Source organism: Gadus chalcogrammus, chromosome 23 (genome assembly GCF_026213295.1).
Source record: "Gadus chalcogrammus isolate NIFS_2021 chromosome 23, NIFS_Gcha_1.0, whole genome shotgun sequence".
NCBI lineage: Eukaryota > Metazoa > Chordata > Actinopteri > Gadiformes > Gadidae > Gadus > Gadus chalcogrammus.
The window spans coordinates 16,247,746-16,261,487 of record NC_079434.1 but is presented as its reverse complement, the minus strand read 5'-3'; the positions used below and the strand labels follow the sequence as shown (position 1 = coordinate 16,261,487).

At 44.0% G+C, this 13,742-nt stretch overlaps 1 long non-coding RNA gene across 2 annotated transcripts; it reads right to left on the bottom strand.

Annotated features, from left to right (window-relative positions):
• Nucleotides 1-833: 833 nt before the first annotated feature.
• LOC130377488 (uncharacterized) lies at nt 834-13,622 on the bottom strand. 2 transcript variants are annotated; one of them, XR_008894200.1, is made up of 4 exons: nt 13,539-13,622; nt 7,447-7,548; nt 2,597-2,725; nt 834-1,663 (listed from the first exon to the last, which is right to left on the bottom strand). It is a non-coding gene; the product is annotated as an uncharacterized LOC130377488 (long non-coding RNA). The 2 variants fall into 2 exon arrangements; XR_008894201.1 differs by lacking the exon at nt 2,597-2,725.
• Between the last annotated feature and the right edge of the window lie 120 nt (nt 13,623-13,742).

Genomic DNA, 13,742 nt, shown 5'->3' with positions numbered 1-13,742 from the left:
AAGAACCACAGCAAAGACATGAGAAGGTTTTTTTTATTTTTTTGTTGTTTTTGACAAAGCAATATCCATAAATGTGACCCCTCCCTCTTGGTTGATCTACTAAACCCCTCCCTCTTTGTACATCTGCTAAACGCCTCCCTCTTCGTCCATCAACTAAACCCTCCCTCTTGGTTGATCTACTTAACCCCTCCCTCTTGGTTGATCTACTAAACCCACCCTCTTTGTACATCTGCTAAACGCCTCTCTCTTTGTCCATCAACTAAACCCTCCCTCTTGGTTGATCTACTTAGCCCCTTCCTGTTGGTCGTTCTACTTAACCCCTCCCTCTTTGTCTATCTACTAACCCCTCCGCCTTGATGATTGGGGGGGGGGGGGGGTCACAGTGCTGACCCTCCTGTAGCGGTATGCTCCCACATTTCCCACGGCGACGTTGTGAGCCTCGGATCACCTTGACGACTCTCATGGGATGACCAGTGTGGGGTGTTAGACTTTGAGGGAGAACAAACTACCCCCAACCAACAGGGGGCGGGTGGGGGGGGTTGACACACCCTAACAACCCTTAGGCCTTACCTGAAGTGTGTGGTTGATCAAACTAACAATGATGAGGCTATGGGACTAGAATCCTAGTTTCTATGTTGACCTCAATTACCCTAAACACAAGGAAAATGTTTTAATTAAAAGTTAAACATGAACTTAACTAATCGCTAAACTAATAGTTAATCATATGCTAATATTTCATTTGTATAAATGTAATACATTTCTTTCATAGCTAATGTTCAAATTGATTTATGTAATCAAAATGATAAATGTACAACTCATGTCTTGTCCTCTCGGTTAAGTATCACCAAACAAAAATCTAATTACAAGCCACAATCAAAAAAAATAGAGCTTTCCATTATCTATTTTGAAATGATCCATAAAGACATTTTTATGCCTAACAAGTAATGCTACCAATGATGATAGAGGAGGCAGATGGTGGCAGCATAAAATAATACAAGGCGTATGATTGTCACACTTCTCCATATTTTAGCTCATTTCCAACATCATGCAGGCGAATCTTCGCTTCTGCAAACAGAAACTGTGTGGCCCGTTAACACCAGCATCAGACGGGAGCGTTTGGGAAGGGGCAGATTGTAAAAGCGCAAAATGTGAAGGCTTAACAGCATCTCTTAGCAGAGCTTTGCTCAGTGATCTTATCACAGAGCGTCGTGGCCCTGTTGCTCTCAGAGTGTCCCTGGAGATTGCATCGGTGCAGAGCGCTGAAACAGACATAGATCACCCTGCCAGTGGGGACATTGCTCCAGACAGGACAACAGCGCCATGCAGCAAGATAAGCTTTTCTCTGTTCTCCCTTCTCCTGAAAACGTGTTGTCCCATCAATCTGTTCAGCCAGATCCAGGGGAACACAGCAACGGGTTAACAGAGTGGTATGCTGTGGTTCCTGCTACAGCAGAGTCTATGGTACTCCGACGGAGGCTTTCACGCACATGAAGAGAAGCAGCAGCAGAAGAGAGCGAGCAGGCCCATCCCCATCACCGGCCACCCTGCTGCAGCTTGGGTCCCATGTGGGGACACTGAGCGAGGCAGAGAAGGGTTGATGGGCCTCATCTCATGCGTTGTGTCAGCCATGCGTAGTGTCGGCCTCATCTTGGGTGGCTGTACTCTGCAGACGGGGCACATCGCTGCTTGTGTGAATGAGATCAGATTAAATGGGTTCTTTATTGCTTGTGCAAATTGAAAAGTGAGAGAGCCCTTCAGTGTAGATGAATTATATTTAAATAATGCAAATGCTTGTTCATAGTGGTGACATTTTTTCGACATGTAACCATGCCTTTTTCAACCCCAGTTAGGCCAGTAATGATGGCTAACAAAAATCAACAAGGTGGACATCCCAGCAATCCCAGTTGTCTGTTTCAGTACATCACGCTGGGTCTCTGTGGGACACAAAGCCTGCTTTTGATTGGCTAAATTCCTTCCATCTCTGACAGCGCTACACATCCTTAGGGGAGCTCTGGACTTTACACAACTAATCAAGAGCAGCAATAAGGCCTCTTCCTCCTGGGAATTGTACATCTCGCCAAGGGTGGGCAGGGCAGTAATGTATAAAGCTTATTCCAACAATGTACGATTTTCTGTTCCTAAGACAGTAATTTCTTCTTGCCAAAAGTTTGGCCCAGATGGTGGGATATTTATTTGACATGTCCCAAAAGTAAAGAGCCAGATTTGGATCATTTCCTTAAATGAATGAGACCCAAGCCGATAGTATTGCTGTGAGCTACATGAGCTGAGCTGATATGCATTCATATCTGGGGAGCCCACAACATGCATGTGGGTCAAAGTCTGAGTGGACACCTCACCTCACCGTATTATTAGCAGCCATTACCAATCTCTTGTGTGACTATTTGAGGTTGACCCCATCGGGATGTGCTCTTGCTTTGATTGGGCCGATTGGTCTTGACACCATTTGATGGCCGGAACAAGCATGAAGATGGACCAATGAACTGATTCCAGACAGAGGTTAAGGGGCCTTAACCGCTCAAAGCAAGTCAGACGATAGTCACTTAATCCTGACTATAGTCACGAGCATTGTACGTACCAAAACAGGCAACATTATCGTTGTATATTAGTACTCTCTTGGCTCATCGTTCTCCAGGTGCTTCCCCTTAATCATGGCCGGTGGACATCGGGTCAGTGGGCATGCAGATGTTTTGGTTCTGCATTTAGCCTGGCATGAAAAAGAGGGTCAGACGCTTTTGTTGGAGAGACAATGAGAGACTCTTTGGCTCTACATATTGCATAGCTTTCCCATTCAGCCACTATAGCTCATTAGCCTAGTTAACCCCACAAGTAAATTGTTTAAGATCCGGGCTGATCTATTATGGAAATCAGCCATGGATCCGAGACATCCATTACTTTCAAGCATGGAGTCTGCTCTGCAATTCATTAAAAATGATTGTTCATAGAGAACAAAGAAAAGCTCATTTATTTTTGATTTACATGTCCTAACGATTCCATGCTTGCATGAGTCACGTGAGTTGATAAAAAAATCTTCAGAATTAATTACCCTCTCAGGGCCCAGAACACCGTTCCTTGTTCTTTTCATGTCCATGGCCAGGCTCGCACATCTTCCAAAATATCTTCTTTAGAGAAGGTCTACTCAAATAAAGGATTACCAATAATAGGTATTGGTATCATATCACAAATACGTTAAAACGGCCTGCTCTGTATGCTAAAGGAGAAGGAAACCAAGAAATTACTTTTTCTTTTAGGAGAACATGTTTCTCTTTGGGTCTCTAGGTGCTGGGGACGTTCCAACGTCTTTAAATGGGGAAGAGGAAGTAAACACGGGTTATGCTACTTTCAGAGAGGGAAGGGTTATCTGGCTGTGCACAAGGCTAAAGAGCATGCTCTATAGTGATCTAGGTAGTACTCTAGAATAACTGGAGTATGCTAGGCCTGCCTTTAGATCTGCTCACATAATACTACACGTGATATTATTCATGCATGAACATCGCTTCCTAATGAGGAATTTACTACTGCTTCTCTTGTGCTTCAAGTTGCAGTTATTCTGAATTGCTACTCTCATTTTCTCTAACTAACAAATGCATTAATAATATATTATTTGATAGGAGCTTTATGTTTTTTCATTAGAGATTAAGGAAAAGCTACATCAATATACTGGCTTCTCATAATGCCACAGCCAGTGTTGAAGATGTCATGTTATGATTCATAGAGTGATTAACATGGATCAGGGCTCATGTAATGATTCATAGTGATTGACGAAGGTCAGGGCTCATGTTATGATTCAAACAGTGAATACCCAACCCAGTCTCACGGAAATACGTGACACTGTCACGTCATTTAATCTATTCATTCGTGATCTGGTACACGCAATTTCAGTTTTTTCGTGCCAAAAGCAGCTTTTGGCCACCCGTTTCTACTTTCACCTTTGATTCTGAGAAATTGTGACAATTCACAGATATATTTAATGCAGGTGCGCTGCTCTGTATGCAAACCGCGACGAAAAAAAAGGTAGCTGCTTTATCTCGATATATCTTCGATATATATATCTTCTTTTTCGAATGAGCACGAAAAAAATGAAATTACGTGTCCCAGATCACGAATGTCTAGATTAAATGACGTGACGTGAAAGTGTCACATATTTCCGTGAGACTGGGTTGGAATACCATATGATCACAGCTCATGTTATGATTCACTTTTCTTAGAGTTCCCTGGGTTGCCAGATATGAAACAAATAGGCACGCAAACAGTTTGCTGCAGCCTTGGAAGCAAGCAAAGTGGATCAACTAAGATTGTTCTAAATTCTCCCCGATCTAAAATACCTCTTCCTCCTTCATAAAATGTCCTTCAGTTGGAAATGCATTTCAAAGATGGAGTCAGCTTAAAGCCCTGCAGGATTTCAAGACAGATGTTGTCAAATATGGTGGTCTATAATTTGCAATAATAAATAAATTGCAAACAGAACAACAGATGAATCTAAATTTTAAAGCATTGTCGAAATAGAATAACTGTGCTTCTCTCATCTTGCGCTTGTGTTCATTCAGTGTTCTCAACCTGGCAACCCGCCTGAGTTCAGTATCATCAACCTGGCAACCTGCCTGAGTTCAGTATCATCAACCTGGCAACCCACCTGAGTTCAGTATCATCAACCTGGCAACCCACCTGAGTTCATTCTCCACAACCTGGCAACCCGCCTGAGTTCAGTATCATCAACCTGGCAACCCACCTGAGTTCATTCTCCACAACCTGGCAACCCGCCTGAGTTCAGTATCATCAACCTGGCAACCCACCTGAGTTCAGTATCATAAACCTGGCAACCCACCTGAGTTCAATCTCCACAACCTGGCAACCCGCCTGAGTTCAGTATCATCGGGGTCACAGAATATATAGTACTTTTTTATAGTGACATGGTTCCTCAATATGATTGTTTCATTGATATGATGGTTGTTGTGGTTTGCATTGAGCTGTTGTATTGTGCTCCTCCTGATAGCTTCCAATTGCTGAGGACTTTCTGTTTGTTGATGCTCCAGGCATCGGCCCAAATGGGTTTTCTATCTATTGATCTCTGGAGTGATTTATTGTTAAATGCATACTTCGGGTGGGTGGGAGTGGAAGATTTCTTGAGGTGTGTGTGTATGCGCGCGCGTGTGCGTGTGCGTGTGTGTGTGTGTGTGTGTGTGTGTGTCCACTGACTCTTTAACAGTAGTGTAACTCAATATGGTGTGTGTATTTCTGTTTACAAACTGTAGGCTGGGGCCAGCATGTCAGAATATTCAAAGTAACAGAGGGATTGCCACAGAGGACTAGGCAGACACAGAATCTCTTTCACTCTCTACCTCACCCTACTCTCCCTCGACCTCACCCTACTCTCCCTCTACCTCACCCCACTCTCCCTCTACTCTACCTCACCCTACTCTCCCTCGACCTCACCCTACTCTCCCTCTACCTCACCCTACTCTCCCTCCTCTACCTCACCCCACTCTCCCTCCACTCTACCTCACCCTGCTGTCCCTCTACCTCACCTTACTGTCTCTCTACCTCACCGTGCTGTCACTCTACCTCACCCTGCTGTCACTCTACCTCACCCTGCTGTCACTCTACCTCACCCTGCTGTCACTCTACCTCACCCTGCTGTCACTCTACCTCACCCTGCTGTCACTCTACCTCACCCTACTGTCACTCTCACTGTGCTGTCACTCTACCTCACCCTGCTGTCCCTCTACCTCACCCTGCTGTCACTCTACCTCACCCTGCTGTCACTCCACCTCACCCTGCTGTCACTCACACCCTGCTGTCACTCTCACCCTCCTGCTACTTATTGTCACTCTCCCTCACCCTGCTGTCAATCTTCCTCACCCTACTCTTCCTCACCCTACTCTACCTCACCCTACTCTTCCTCACCCTACTCTCCCTCACCCTACACTACCTCACTCTACTCCCCCATTACCTAAGCCTGCCTGTGGATGAGAATGCTAAATAAAAGTCAGCCCCAATAACAATAACTGGTGAACACACCTATTTTTCCGCATACAGTACTACTGGAGTGCTTAACTAACTTTTCAAAAGTAGAGCAATTGAAATATTTTAGGCGGAGAGGTTGCTCACACTCATTAGGTCACCAACCAGCGGTCCGCAACATCAAGCTGGACGTCGCGTGGCTGTCACGGCTTTGGTTTGATGGACATGTAAGACCCACCCTAATGTAAGAGTCCCTCAAACAAGTTTATGTTTCATAGCCTTTGTTTTGTTGCTCACGTTCTGCATTCACCCAAGCATTGGAGATGAACATATGCACTTAACACGCATATCAACGCAGACAGAGTGGCCCACCAAACAACACATTCTTAAAAGATGAAATTATGATCATATCTTGGAATATTCGAACAGCAATAAATGGTCTGTCAGGACACAAGCCAATCTCGTCCTCAGACCTATCTCTTGGTGGTTCCCCGGATATTGCTTGCTTGCCTGTTTTTCCAGCGACCTTTTCAAAGTGATCCATACTAAATTAGATTCTTCCCTTTCGGAATTTAACATTGGCATTGACCTGTTACTTGGAATTTATTGTGACAGCACATTAAACGTAGCATTAGGGTTCTATTGAGACACTTGGTTTTGTTGTGGTTTAGTTAATTCCTCTCATATTTGGTCAGAATGTCCCAGACAGGTTGCTACGTGCCTTCAGCATAGCGCCAGTACATCAATCACGTTTCCCAATTAGAGGCTCACATTTGGCTAGGAGGTAATGGATGGAGGGGATTTACTTAATTATCTGATGCACAGTGCACCTGGCAACACCTGAAGTCAATAACCGAGCAGCTTATTAACCAGCTAATGAAATGGCTGTTAAGGTCCGTCTCTCTAGACTGCATCGGACTGCTGGACTGCTGGGAGTGGTTTGGAGTGAGAATGCAGACGATGGGATGCGGACACTACAGACAGGAACATCTCTCTCCTCTCACTTCCAAGACGGCTCAGAGACCTGCTGGGAGGGGGGGGGAGGCCTCCGTTGAGTTCTCTCCTCAACAGGGTTGCTCGGTGGTTCAGAGGGTTTGACTCCCAGAGGAGGGGTCTGAGTTCAAAGCCCAATGCGGTCCAACTAAATGGTGAGGGTAAGGCCGCCCAGTCACCTTTATATGAACACCAACGGAGGGCACTGGGACTGCAGGGCTCTCAGACGTCTGGGAGGTGAGATGCAGAGCTGGGTTTGACATTAGGATGCCAAGTGGACGCCGGCCAGTTTCACTCTTCTGAGCCTAGCTCTCTAATAAAAAATGTATTCATCCTATCTCCATTCCACCAGCCTACGTCCACCCATTAAATGTGTGCAACGAAAAGGAATTAATTTCTATACGAGTGTTACTGCTTCAATAGGCTGTTAGAACAGCTCAGATGGCTCCATGTTTTGGCTCGAAGGCCAAATACCTTGTTCGGTGGCGTGTTCTTGCTCGTGCTGTGGTTTATGCAACGTCGGCCCGGGATGTGAAGCGGACTGCTCGGTCGTGTTTCGGCTGCGTCGTTTGTTCACTGAAAACAGAGAACCCAAATGAATTAAAGAAAACCAAAAGGGCAAACAAGCGTTCAAATAGTCCACTAAAATGTGTGTGTGTGTGTGTGTGTGTGTGTGTGTGTGTGTGTGTCTCGAAAGGATTTCTGGGGTCTATTTAAAAAGGACTCGAGACATTGTCCCTCAATCAAAGGATGATGATTTATCACTCTGCAAACTCTTTATCCTTGCTTTCATGTTTTTAATGTATCCATTTCTGACCTTTTGAATAATCTAGATATTTCTTACACAGAAGAGCCATGTGTTGCGTCAAACATTACATGTGAAGGTTTCCATTATAAAGGAATGGTGCATCATCAATGTTAAACCAAGCAGAAGGTTTGTCATCATGAAAGCCTAGGCGGTGTGGTTACAGAAACAGACACCTGCGATGTGAACCCATACTCCAAACTCCAAGAAGAGGAGAAGGGGTGGGGAGGCCCAGGGTGGGGGGGGGGGGGGGTTGGGGTGGGGAGGCATATTCTGGAAGGCATTTCAGACCAGTAACCTGTTAAGAGAATTAGAACAAACCTGATCGCTTTGAAGTCTATTCTCCCAAAAATCAATAAAAGTTATCAATCACAGCTGCTTCTTTACATTAACACAATAGCAGGTCTCAACATTGAATGAAATAAAATAAAATATGTTAGTTAGTTGTTAGCTTATTAGTTGTCCCCTTAGGGAAATTATTTTATGTTTCCTTCCGCAATTTTTAATCTTTATTTTTCACTGCTATATACATGTAATAAGAGTCAGAATGTTCCAGCAATTAATAGTGATTGAAATAAATGATGGCCAAAACAAATATTCAGCAAGCAGGGGTTTATATGCTGCTGATGGCTCTTCATCACATTGTGGGCCTCCCTCTGTTCCGCTCGCCCCCTGGGGTACGACACGTGTCTTCTCGAGGAAAGTATGTTGTTTTCTGTAGATTATATATATATATATATATATATATATATATTGTGCATTCAGCATGTCTTCTTCATCTACTTGTGTTCTCTGCATTCTGCTTATTATATATATATATATATATATATATATATATATATATATATATATATATATATATATATATATATATATTCACCATATTCTGCTTATTATATATATATATATATATATATATATATATATATATACTGTATATTCTGCATTCAGCGTGTCTTTCAGTGATGTTCTCTGCATTCTGATAATTATATACAGTATATATATATATATATACACCGCATTCAATATATCTTCTGTAGGATCTTTTGAACTCTGCATTCTGCTCATATATATATATACAGTATATATATTCTTCATTCAGTGTGTCTTTTGTAGGAACTTGTGAACTCTGCATTCTGCTTATATATATATATATATTCTGCATTCAGCCTGTCTTCACTGATGTTCTCTGCATTCTGCCCAGCGCCGCTCTGCCGGCCCACGTACTGTGGTGTGTGTTTCCTTTTAATGAGTTACTCTGAGTAACTTCTTTGTTGGAGATACGATACTCTATTTGAGATGCAATATTTATTTTATCTATCCCCAGGGACATTATTGTACAGCAGTTGCAGTACAAAGTTGAACAGGAGCAAATATAGAGAGTGCAAAAATGCAAATAAACTAAACAGGTGCAAAAATAATGCATAAGCAATAAGGTGCAATGACTGAATGTATAGCAAGCAATGTAATGGCTAGCGATAGGTATCATAAATGCAATGTCAATTAATGGTTTTGAAGATCTGCCTTATCCACGCAAGACCCTGTGCAGAGTGGACAGCTGAATGATATCAATTGAGCTGTTTCTAAGGATTTTGATACTTGGACTCATTTCAACAAGCTTTGGTATGTCCACAGTTTAGTCGTGGAGCTCCAATGTTGGTATTTGGGTTAATGTTTTGGGTGTTTGGGTTTTGTTCTGTTTGGGATGTCTTGGCTGGTACTCTGGTTCTTCTTTGGAATGTTTTCTAAAGTCTGTTCATCTATTTGTATTGTCTTTGGTGTTGATGATGAGCATAGCGTTGGTTTCGCTACTGGTGATCACCAGGCCAGCTTGCTGCAAGTTGGAGTTTCTCTTTTTTTACTTTCAAGTGAGCTGGGTGGATTCTGTACTCGAGGTTCCCTGACTTGACTCCAACGCTGGCATGTGCACTTCAAGAAGAAATCTCTGGTAAACTCGCACTGGCTGAGACGATCCCTTGCGTAAAGAGAGGAGTTTGTAGGTTATAGTAGCTATTTCTCTCTCTTACATAAAGCTCACAAAAACAATCAAGCTTTCCTTGCATAAAATACTTCCAAAATGTGAGCCAACGGCAATCCTATTGTTCAATGTATAGATGAAATCCCCTTGCAAGCAGTGAAAGGAAATATGCAGCTTCTCCCTTGAGTTGTCTTCAAGCAGCCATGATGACTCAAATTTGGGGATTATGGTTTGTTGGAAACCTCAAGTGCTATAGATCCTGAGAACTGGCCCCTCTCTCATCCCTACTTGTTGGTTATATACAATTCCCCGCTACACTCGTCAAACAAATGATCGCCACACAGAGTAATTTAGATCAAAGTCCTCAAGCCAAGAAGGCCTTTTCCCAATGCCAATTAGACAAGCCAAAGTATGGATAAAATAATATTTTAAAATATACACAAAATATTGATTGCTCAAAATTAAATTCACGATCTGAGGCGACCCTGCAGGTTGGGTACGCCCACATTACTAATTTACATACGTATATATATTTATTTTATTATAATGATTTATTTTATTTTATATATATATATATATATATATATATATATATATATATATATATAGACATACATTTACATACGCATGCATGCATGCATACAAATAAATTAAGATAATTCAATAAATATAGTATATGAATACAGGCAGGCAGGCAGACAGACAGACAGACAGACAGACAGACAGACAGACAGACAGACAGACAGACAGACAGACAGACAGACAGACAGACAGACAGACAGACAGACAGACAGACAGACAGACAGACAGACAGACAGACAGACAGACAGACAGACAGACAGACAGACATTAAATGTTTTGTTATGCCAGGTGAATTCAGCATATGCCGCAACATCTGTTGTGTTAAAGTTGTTTAATATTCCGGATTGGTGCGTGCATCAACATTCAACTCATTTGCTGATACTTGAGGCAGAGAAGAGTTATGCTTTGCCTGTCTGAGTCAAAGGTTCACGAAATGGCTTAGAGTTTGGAATATGGTGTGTTAATTAAAATGGTAATTAGATGATCCTTGTGGCCAGACCGTGAGGGGGAAGGATTACTTTAACGTTCCTTCAGTTGTACCTGTCCTGAATATGCAAATGTACTTATACATTGACATTGTTTATGTTGAAAGGTTTGTCATATGTTTACACACACACACACACACACACACACACACACACACACACACACACACACACACACACACACACACACACACACACACACACACACACACACACACACACACACACACACACACACACACACACACACGTAATGACCATTTGAAAGGCTAACCGTTTCCAAGAATTTGCTGAATATCATTTTCAGGACATGGACTTTTTGTATATAAAGAATCAGTTTTCAAAATGATTTAGCCATTTGGACATAACACCCAATCAAACATGACTTCTACACATGTGCTGTGCTCCAATATCCATACTATATACTACGTAGGGCGTTCCAATTCAGATCGGGCGAAAATAAGTGTACGACATCGTGTCCGCAAAGACACGATGTCTTTGCGGACTTTGCGGCTTTTCCCACTCCATTGCTTCCACCGCCGCGGTCGTCCCCAGGGAGGATGGCCAATCTATTCGGCGAAATCATGGTCTCGCCCCCATGTCGGATGACATGCAGGGCGAGTGCTTTCGCACCCTGTCTTCCTCCCGGTGCCCCCTGTTCCCACCCGTTCAGCATTTCTTCACCGCTGCGGGTGTAGACCCTTCTACCCTGAAGGTCCCGGTGAAAGCCTTCACTGACTTCTTCAACGTGGAGGGATGGGCGAGGGGGATCCCTCGCCTGGAGCCTCCCCTGGCAGCCCTTCTCTGTCCGGACGCCGGATGGCGTCATAACGAGAAGCCGCTGCCCACCGACTGCCTCCAGAAGCAGATTATTGGCCTGACGGACAGAGTGTTCGTCTGTGCCTCAAAATCTGCGCCGGCGGTCAAAAACCTCGCCCTGCTCTCCTCTGCGCCCATAAGCTCCATTAGTTCTCGGAGGCGCTTGCTGGCGGGCTCCTCCCACCAGCAGGCCGGAAAGAAGCAGGGTCGAGCCCGGTCACAACGCTCCAAGGGGCCGCCTCCAACCTAGATGCCGCCACCGCCGCAAACGCAGCCGCAGCAGCAGCCGCAGCAGCCGCAGCAGCCGCAGCCGGGGAGAGCAGCACAGCGGAGCTAGAAGCACCACAAGCTTGCTCCCAGTTTTTTTAACTGGGAGCAGTATGTACTACCAAACGGTAGTACATACCACCTGTTTTTCAGGTAGTAAGAGCGATATTCCTTAGGCCAACTGCATCCTACGCTTGTTGTGCATTCCTCTAGGCTGCCTCTTTCCCGCCCTCAGTTTGGTGGCTGTAAGGTGGCGGTTGGACAGCTTGTTTACATAACCTCTGCTTCACCTGCTTGAAATAAGCGGCGTCACTTTGAGCTTCGTGGGTGGACTGGAGACTCATTACACGAGCCCGTAGATACGGACGCTTGTACCAGTCTCCTAGTTCCCCACATTATCCCCTCTACCTCCCTCCTACAGTCTGTGGAAGGAGAGAAGACGGGTCTGCACGCTGTGGTTACAGCTAGCGGACAACGCGGCGAAACTAGCCCGGCGGCTAGACAACTCGTTGCACGTTCAGCGGACACGAGTGCGGCGTCTAGACAGCTCACTGTTTGTACAGCGACTGACTTTGTAACGTCTACCAAGCTCGCTGAGCCCCCTCCCTTTCATGGGATTCCCCCCTTGGTTCACACACAGTGTGGAGGCGGTATTGATAGAGTGTTTGATTGGTTGGATGAGAATAGAAACATATACCATTCTGACACCCTTTTGGTTTAGACGCGATCCATGGCACCTGCGCATGACCAGAGCCCGTCTACATTCTCTGACATGACATAAATCGCGCCACATTCCAGCTACGAAATAGCAGACGTAGATGAGTGAAATGTCCCAACCAAGCACCAGTGAGGAGGTTGGTAGCCAAGAAGACTAGCCAACCTTCTACATCCCTGGCCGTACCTGGAAGAATTTTTTGAAATGGTTGGATGCAAAAACAAGGCAGTCCTTACTCATTACATCTTAAATTCCTGCAGCTAAGCTTGGATACATTTACATTTCCAATAAAGGCTTTTGATAACATGCCTCTGAAGTTTGAATTTTTTGCACCATTCCAATACTTACATTATTGGAACTAGTCATCATATCTTCCGCTCCATGAAACACATGTTAATGCTCAGTAGTACACATATATGGTTCTTTAATGTATTTTTATTGTACTAATATGCGTTCATTTACAGTGGGCATAAATATGTCTGAAACAGGTGCATCCCAATTTTTTCAACATTAATATTATAGTCATCAGATGGCCTTTAGAAAAAAAAAAATTTGGGGGAAGTGGGGCAGTGTCCTATAGAGGTGTGCTGTGTGTGTCAGTAATTCACATATGGGATAAATGCAGAGACCAAATTCCTTGTATTTGTGAGCATACTTTGCAAAAAAGCTGATTGTAATTCTATAGGCCCCTGTGGCTAGCCTAGACGGCTATGCCTACAATCATGGAACTAGAGTTATAATATCATAACTATCGTTTTTGAAAGACGGTGAAATTGGTTTTGCAAAAATTAACAGTGTGAGAATAATAATGTGTATTTCCAACAAACAGACAGTTAACCAATTTCTAGTAGTAAACCCCAAATGCTAATTTTATCCCTAAAAAAGCAAGTTATGGGATCTTTAAGTCAAACTCACCATCAGTCGTGGGTTTAATCTCCTCCCAGCTGCAGCATTGTAGCCTATGATTGTAGCTGTTGGTCCGCCGAGATCAAACCTCTGACTCCTCCCACATCTGCGCCATCTTTCAAATGTCTTCTTCGTGTCCCACGGTCTGTGTCCTCCGACCTATGCTGCACTGCCGCTACGGCCCCTGCTGGTCGAGCTGCGGTACTGCAGCGC